Source organism: Cibotium barometz, chromosome 17 (assembly GCF_041138505.1).
Source record: "Cibotium barometz isolate CiBa-2024 chromosome 17, ASM4113850v1, whole genome shotgun sequence".
Classification (NCBI taxonomy): Eukaryota; Viridiplantae; Streptophyta; class Polypodiopsida; order Cyatheales; family Cibotiaceae; genus Cibotium; species Cibotium barometz.
This window is the reverse complement of record NC_141062.1, coordinates 12,027,392-12,036,292: the sequence shown is the minus strand read 5'-3', so window position 1 is coordinate 12,036,292 and position 8,901 is coordinate 12,027,392.

Sequence of the window (8,901 nt, the reverse complement as noted above, 5' to 3'; positions counted from 1 at the left end):
ATACATAGACACATATACTTATACATATATACATGTATTTAAAAATATAAATACAAACATCGACATAATTTAATTAATTTTGATTAAAGTTTAATGTGCGGAGATGGGTGATAAGTTGTGGTCACTTTTAAATATATAGATAGATATATCATACACACATCTAAACACACACACACACACACACACACATATATATATACATATATATATATATATATATATATATACACACACATATGTATGTATGTATATATAAATGTAAATAAAAACACACACACACACACATTTATACACACATATACATATATGTTTTCTATTTAATTTATATTTTATTAAAAGATACTTTTTATTCTCTATCTCTCATTCTCTTTCTCTCTCTTTTCACCCTCCCTCATTACATCTCTCTCTCTCTCTCTCTCTCTCTCTCTCTCCAGGTCTGCCCCATCTCACTCTCTCTCTCTCGCACATTCTACACATAGATGCACATGTACACACATGCATGTATATACTCTCTCTCTCTCTCTCTCTCACACACACATGTACACGTTGCACATACACTAATCTAAATGCACACTCTCTCCTCCCACAAAAACTCTCTCCTACGTAGAAATTATCTGTCGTCTCTCTCTCTCTCTCTCCTCCCACAAAAACTCTCTCCTACGTAGAAATTATCTGTTGTCTCTCTCTCTCTCTCTCTCTCTCTCTCTCTCTCTCTCTCTCACACACACACACACACACACACATGTACACACCGCACACACACTAATGAAAACACACACTATCTCCTCCCACACAAACTATCTCCTACATATAGAAATTCTCAACCTCTCTCTCTCTCTCTCTCTCATGCACACACACACACACACACACTCTCTCTCTCTCTCTCTCTCTCTCTCACACACACACACACACTTAAATAGATTTACACACATATATATAATTTTAATTAATTAAATTTTAATGCTAGGGATGAGTGGTGAGGTGTGCTCACTCTCAAATAAATGCATCTTATATGTAATCTCTCTCTCTCTCTCTCTCTCTCTCTCTCACACACACACACACACACACACGCATGCACATGCACACTATTTATATATACATGCTTACATACCTATAGATATACATAGATACATAATATATATAAGTGTGTGTATCTATAGGTATGTAAGCATATATACAAAGATTTCATTGAAATATGTGAGATGAGATCTTCTTAGATTCAAATTCAAAATTGCATTGGAAGATGTGAGATTTGACTCCTCCTCACGCTTGCAGGAGGAGTGGTTATTTTGAAATAGTCCCACCTCCTTTGCCCACGTGGAAGGAGGTGGGGTTGTGGTTAATCTTGTATAGATTATGGGCAATCAAAAAAATAGAGAACATTGTTTGGGGTACTTCCAGCGCTCTCATCAGTAAGACACTCCTTGGTACATTGTTTGGGGTACTTCCAGCGCTCTCATCAGTAAGACACGAACACTGCTTGGTACATTGTTTGGGATACTTCCAGCGCTCTCATCAGTAAGACAGTGCTTGGTACAAATAAAAATCTAGCATTACAAAAAAAAATGCCTTAGAAATGGCAGAGACAGATAACAAGTTCTTCTTGATCCTTGGTACATATAATGCATCTAAGAGCATGATTGTTCCACTATTTGTAGCAGTTGAGAACAAATTTACCAACTCCTTTTACATGGTATGAAGAGTTGTTTATGCATGTAATAGAACAAACTGTGATGAGAAGTAATGTGCTTACTAACACCCCTGTCAAAATACCAGACATGTACATCTATAACAACCATGCATACATCCTTATGCAAAGGGTCAAAACTGCATTGCACAATGAACGCCCAATCATCATGTGCATAGTTTGTAGATTAGTTGTTTTCTACATTAGATGTTGATGCATTAGCAACAACCATACCCGGTTCTTTCTTTTTCTCCTTCTCCAGTCACTTCCTGCACTCATTAATGTAGTGACCATGTTTCTTGCAGTAGTTGCATTTTTCCTTCTTCTTTGACTTGTCGCCTTCCTTGTTTAACAGGCTTGCCCAATGACTCTGATTTTGGCTTGTAACTACCTTGAGGAAAGGATTTACCTGTTAGCACTTTCATCCCCAGCTTTTGCTCCTTTATGGTGCCCATTTGGTCCCCTTTTGTATGGCCCTTGCTTGTGGGCTGGCCATCCCTTTTTTACTATTTTTCTGGGATTTTTCCCAACCATTCTGGCATTTTTCCAATCGGCCTATTTATGAGCTCCAGTCAGCCAGCACTTCCCCACTATAAGTAGTGGGTGCTGGCCTCTCATTTCTCATTCACTCTTGTACATATTTGCTCCCTCACTTATGAGACTAACACTATCTCTTGCTTGGGACTGTTTTGGTTCAATATATTCAGCATTATTTGCTCCATATCTCTCTCTCTCTTGCACTCTCTGTTCAGCACATTCTAGTGCAACTCTGCTTCCGCTCTGTGCACTCTTTCATGAAATCATCGCTCCCGGTTTAGCAACCTTTCTGTTGTCCCAGATTCAGCCCTGTTTTCAGCACCTTCTTCTATGCGTTTTCTTCTAGATCCATAGCTTTTGCTGCTACGTTTTCTGGACAGCACCACTCTGCTGGTCGTTTTTTTTTTCAGATTGGCTTCACCGATTCAGCCGTTTGGCTCTTGTTGATCAACATTTCATTGCCCACTTGGAGATTGGACTGCAGGCGGCGGCCTGTTTTTTACAGGATAGCACTTGTTCACTGCTGCGTTTTCCTCTCCAGTGGCCCTTTCCCTTTACAGAGGGGGCTTGTGGTGTTGCAGGCTTTGGTGGCACTCTTGGTACCTATGGAGGACACTTTTTCTTTAGAGTTTGTGCATTTTTTGAGATTGAGCCCAAGCTTTTGTGATGGCTGCTCCCACTTCTCTTCATATGTTTGCTGAGTCTGCCAAGTTGGATGGTTCCAACTACACCCTATGGAAGGTGAAGGTGAAATCGGCCTTGCGTGGCATGGATCTCTGGGATTGGCTTGTTACACCAGCCAATGCCACCCCTCCCACCCTTGCTTCCGGTGGTGTGACTCAGGCACAGATTGATATTTGGCAATCGAATGATCGACGTGTTTTCTCCTTCCTGATGTTGAACTGTCAGGACGTTGTTCTCTCTCATGTGCGTACAGCAGATGTTGCACATGAAGTTTGGAAGGCTTTTGCAGATCTCTATGAGATTAAGTCTCCGGGTCGGATTTTGGCATTGGAAAAGCAACTTATGAATTTATGAGTTTCTGCGTTTCCATCTTTATTTGCTTTCATCTCGAAGATGAAAGATCTCCGAGACGAGCTTGCTGTTTGTGGCAAGGACATCTCCACAAAGGATATGGCTATTCAGCTGCTCTCCAAACTTCCAGAGAGGTTTGATTATACTTTCAGTCTCTGGTTTCTTCTCCTCGTCCTGTTCCAGTTACTTGGGAGGTAGTTCTCCCCTCCATTATACAGATTGAGTCTCGCTTTTGAGGAGCGGACTGGCACCTCCGGTGGCTCTGATGGAGCTCTGGTGGCAGCATGAGATAAAGGGAAGACTCAACAAAAGAAAGGAAAAGGGGGTTCTGACAAGAACTCCAAGGATTTCGATAAGGATAAAGACAACAAATCTTTAAAGAATAAGGACATTGAATGTCATTATTGTGGCAAGAAGGGTCACAAGTCACCCCAATGTCACAAGAAGAAGCGTGATGAAGCAGCAAAGAACTCTTCCTCAACGGCAGTGTCTCAACCCAAGAAGGATGATGGAATTCTTCTCTTAGCAGGCGTATACTTGCTCTTGTGACTTCTCAGTCATGGTCTTGGATTGTTGATAGCGGTGCTACTGCTCATATGACACCCCAACGAGATTGGTTCGAGGACTTCACTACCAAACCAGGCGAGATCACTCTGGGTGATTCTTCTTCTGTGCCAGTGCATGGTTATGGCACTATCCCCATCTTCCGTTCTGACGAGGACAAGAGGTACTTCTCTGACGTTTTGTATATTCTAGATTTGTCTTTTAACCTTTTGTCAGTGAGTGCTCTTACAGCTCAGGGTGCGGAGGTGATCTTTTCGTTATTACCATTCGTGATGATGATAAGGCGACTGGTAGCATCTTGGCTCAGGGAGTCCAAGATAGTGGCCTCTACAAATTAACCGCTCTGCTTTCTTCTGGTGCTTCTTCTGCTGTTTGGCATGCTCGGTTTGGCCATTTGAGCTATCAGCTTCTGTAGCGAGCTTCGAAGGATGGGTTGGTTGATGGATTACCAACCATCAAGGCTCCGTCTTCTGCTTGTTCCTCTTGTTTACAGGGGAAGCAACACCGAGCCGCCTTTCCGAAAGGAGGCGACACACAGATCTTCGACATCACTTGCTCTCATTCATGCAGACTTATGTGGTCCTATGAGTATCGCGTCTTTGAGTAAGGCGTTGTACATGCTCGTGATGGTGGATGATTTTACCAGATATACTTGGGTTTTCTTTCTGATGATGAAGACCAAGGATGAGACTTTTCATCACTTCTGTGATTGGAAAGCCGAGGTGGAAATAGAGACCGTCCACTCGGTCAAGGCTCTCAGGACAGATGGAGGGGATGAGCTCACATCCCAGGAGTTTCAGCAATATTGCAAGACACATGGCATTTGGAGACAGCTTACTACAGCATATACTCCATCACAGAATGGAGTTGCCGAGAGGAAGAACAGGACCATTATGGAGATGGCCCGTGCTATGCTTGAGCATTCTTTATTACCTCGACGTTTCTGGGCTGAGGCGGCTTCCACTGCTGTCTACATTCAGAATAGGTCTCCTATTGCTACTCTTCCTGACAAAACTCCATATGAGGCTTTCCATGGTGAGAAGCCCTCCGTTGTTCATTTCCGGATATTTGGATGTACGGCGTATGTTCATGTGCCTAAGGAGCACCGCTCAAGTTGGACTCGAAGTCTCAGCGCATGACTTTTCTCGGATACAGCACTGTGTCCAAGGCATATCGTCTTTATGATCCTCAAGCCGATAAAGTTGTTGTGAGCCGTGATGTGGTGTTCGACGAGACTCCTACATCTTCAGAGGGGGGTGGTGAGCTTCTTCTTCCTGCACCTCCTTCTCCTCCTCGTCCTCGTCCTCCTGCTCCCGCTGTTACTGTTACACCTCCGCTGAGGATTCTCAGTCAGATGATGATGACCCTGCTCCTCCTTCGGCGAGTTCGAGCAGATCTGTACCTAGTTGGTTTTATCAGACAGTTCGTGACTCTGGGTTACGTGAGCTTCCTTTTGCTCCTCCGCATGGTTCTCTTCGGCGTTCTTCCAAAGTTATAGGGAAACAAATTCATGAGGGCAACATGTTTGTTAATTATGCTCTTATGTCTACAATCATTAATGGTCCTTCTGATCCCACTTCTGTAGACGAGGCTCTTTCACATGAGTCTTGGCGTCATGCTATGCAGACAGAGCTGGATGCTATATCGAACGGAATGGCACTTGGATTTTGGTGCCTCAGCCTCTACAGCGTAAGGTGATGAAGCAAAACTTTGATATGAGTTTGCTAACACATTCAAGACAGTAGTCCTCTCAACCTCTTGCGTGTCTTCTCTCCATCCATTCCTCTTTTAAGTCCTTCCTTAGTTTTGGTCCCTTTAAATTTAAAAAATTTATCTAATTTGATAATTGTTTCTTTACGTTGTCTCCTCTCTGTCACCTTTGAGAATTTAGATGCATTTATGTGATTCCTATGCTTCTTTAGAGTTCAGTCATCCGCTTTCCTTACTTCAGGTTCTTTTCTATTCTATTCCAACATATGATTAGCGGATTGAAGGTTATTCACCTTGCCCCCCCATGTACCTACCCATCAGCTGTGCTTTCTTTACCAGTTCAAATGCTTATATCTTCAACACCTCTTATGTAAGTTTGTGCACTTCTAAGACATCTTCTACATCATCTCATGAAGGTAGTCCACTTCATGGGTAGGTGTAATGGTTAAGTTGGCTTTACTATTATAGTAGCCTCTTATGTGTGGCACTCTTTGTTGTTTGGCCTCTAATCCTTTTGTTTTTCCTTAGACCCTTTGAAGATTCTCCAAAAAGTTATCTAGCCATAGCTTTAGTGTAAGAGCCTTTTTTTCTATTAGATAGCCTCTACTACTATTTTCATTACTTCCTATGGTGTATTGGCAAGCATGGTAGATGACTTTGGTCAACATCTGTAGGTTTTGCTCCTTAGCATGGTGAAGTAGTTAGTTGCCCTGGCTAATCATTTGTGCCATGCTCATGTTACACCTATTGTGCTCGTCACACTATCTTGATAGTAGTGATAAAGTGGAGTGCTTGCTAGTACCTTGTGTTCTAGCTTTAGAGCCTTTTTTTTGTTTGTGAGATTTGATGAATCCAATATTCTCCTTATCCTTCTTTGTAAGCTTGTTATGCTTGAACTTGTCACTATATACTTGTAGGTTCAAACAACTTCTGACCATATCAATATCAATGTTGGTTCAAATAACTTGTCACTATATACTTGTAGGTCCAAATAACTTCTGACCATATCAATGTTGAGCTCAATTGGTACATCTTTTCCACTATCATCTTTAAATGTACCCTCTTTGGTAGTCAAGTTGCATGTTGAAACATACTAGACCACCCTTTGCAAAACTCTAGTCCCCATGGTAGAGTATCGATCGTTTTCCTTTGTCTTATCTTCTACATAGCTACTACCTGCACATCTAATCTCTTGAACGCGTCATAGAATTCCAAAGAATGGTGGGTCACTACAAAGCTATGATTCTCACCACCAACTATGATTACACTTGTGTGATGTACACCAGGACGTCTTCTTCTTTTCAGTTAACCTAGTTTGGTTCTTACTCTAACTCTATATCTTAGTGCTTAGACATGATTACGAGCTAATTAATCTGGCTCTGCAAAATAATATGTGAAAGTTGATGTGTTATGGGTTGCCATAGTGTGTGTTGATATAAAGGCAATCCACTGATGTGTAGTAGTGAGGTGCTAACAAGAACCTCCAAAATCATATTCATGTGCAATGTAGCATCTTCTTCCTTTAAGTATGTACATGTGTGTTTACTATCTAATCACACTATTAATTATGATTAACAAAAATGAGTACTTAAAAATAGGCTTTTTTCTTTGCTTCTAGTCATGTTAGCAATGATGAGAATGTTGTTGGGGATGGGGTTGATGGCAAGAGAGTAGGTTTGTAGAGATTTGGTAAGAATGCTGAGAATGTTGCTGGTGATGGGGTCGATGGCAAGAATATAGGTTTGTAGAGATTTGGTGAAAATTTGGCAAAGCCTTCCCCAAGCTTCAAGGCAAAAACATGTGAAAATGTTGTTGATGGGGTTGATGGCAAGGATATAGGTTTGTAGAGATTTGGCAAAAATTTGGTAGAGCCTTCCCCACGCTTCAAGGCAGAAATATGAGAAAATGAACTTGAGACACTATTTTTTTATGAAACACTTATAGTTGTAGAATGGACTCATTACTGGTACAACAATTGACACCAACTCTCGCAATGGTAAGCGAGCTATTCGTGATGCATATGCAAGATAGGTGTGTAAAGAGCCACGTATAAATTGAAATGACTTTGATGTTGTCCACATTAAAGTGAAAGTGTAGGCCACACAAGTTGGAAATGGATGATGGATGATTTGAAGATGCTGCATTGAAGTGAAAGTATAGGCCGTACAAGTTGGAAATGGACGATGGACGATTTGAAGATGCACTATTTGGATACATATGCCAAACCATTGGGAAAATTTATTTTTACACGTACACTTGGAATGTTGTCCATCAGGATCATTAGAATTGGCCCATATGTGACATGATGTATGCATATGGATGACAGATGTATTGTTTATGATCGTAGTAGTGATGGCAATACAATTATTGTTTCTGGTACTTTGTCTCATGGCCTTTACAGATTCGATGTATATGAAACACAAAAGCATGTTGTATGTATCCTTGCTAGAAGAGTGGGCTCATTTTGCCTTTGGTTTATAGTCACCTTAAGAAAAGGCTTTTCCTTACAATGGGTGATGCTAAGCTGTAGCATGCACTCTACGCAGTAGAACTGTGCAATGTGTGTGAGAGAGAGAGAGAACAAACACACAATGTGTGGGTACTCCGTACCCTAATAAAACCTTATCCTCACTTATATATGAATGGTACACATGTACATATAGCTGTACATGAGCTATAACGTGTAGCTGTACACAGGTTGTTAGTGGGGTCCCGGGCACATGGCCGTTTACCCCAACAACCTCCCACTTAAAGGCAATGTGCCTTTAAGGGACCTATGGACATCCTAGGATCAACTGATGCCCATGAGTAACCTCCAATGTGCAAACCGCTCGAAGGATAAGCTCTTCGTAAAGAATATCTGCAGGATTGTCATCTGTGTGAACCTTGACAAGCTTGATGCGCTTGTCCTCTGTGTGAACCTTGACAAGCTTGATGCGCTTGTCCTCTTGCACTTCCATGATGAAGTGATACTTCACATCGATATGCTTTGTATTCTGATGAAACACAGGATTCCGTGCCAACTGGATGGCACTCTGACTGCCACAATGCAGAAATGGAACCTCTGCTGCAATGCCCAAATCTCCCACTAAACGAGCAAGCCATATGGCTTCCTTGCACGCCTCAGTGGGGCTGCAACCTACTCTACCTTAGTGGCAGATAAAGTGATGCATGCCTGCAAAAACGAGACATTCATGATACTGCTCCTCCTTGCAAAACTGAAGTCATAGCTCGTCGTAGACCTCCTGTTGTCTACATTTCCTGCATAATCCGCATCCACGAAACCAAGGACTACAAAAGAATCCTTTCCCCCGAAGCATATGCACAAGATTCGTATACCATTCAAATACCTCATGATGCATTTCACT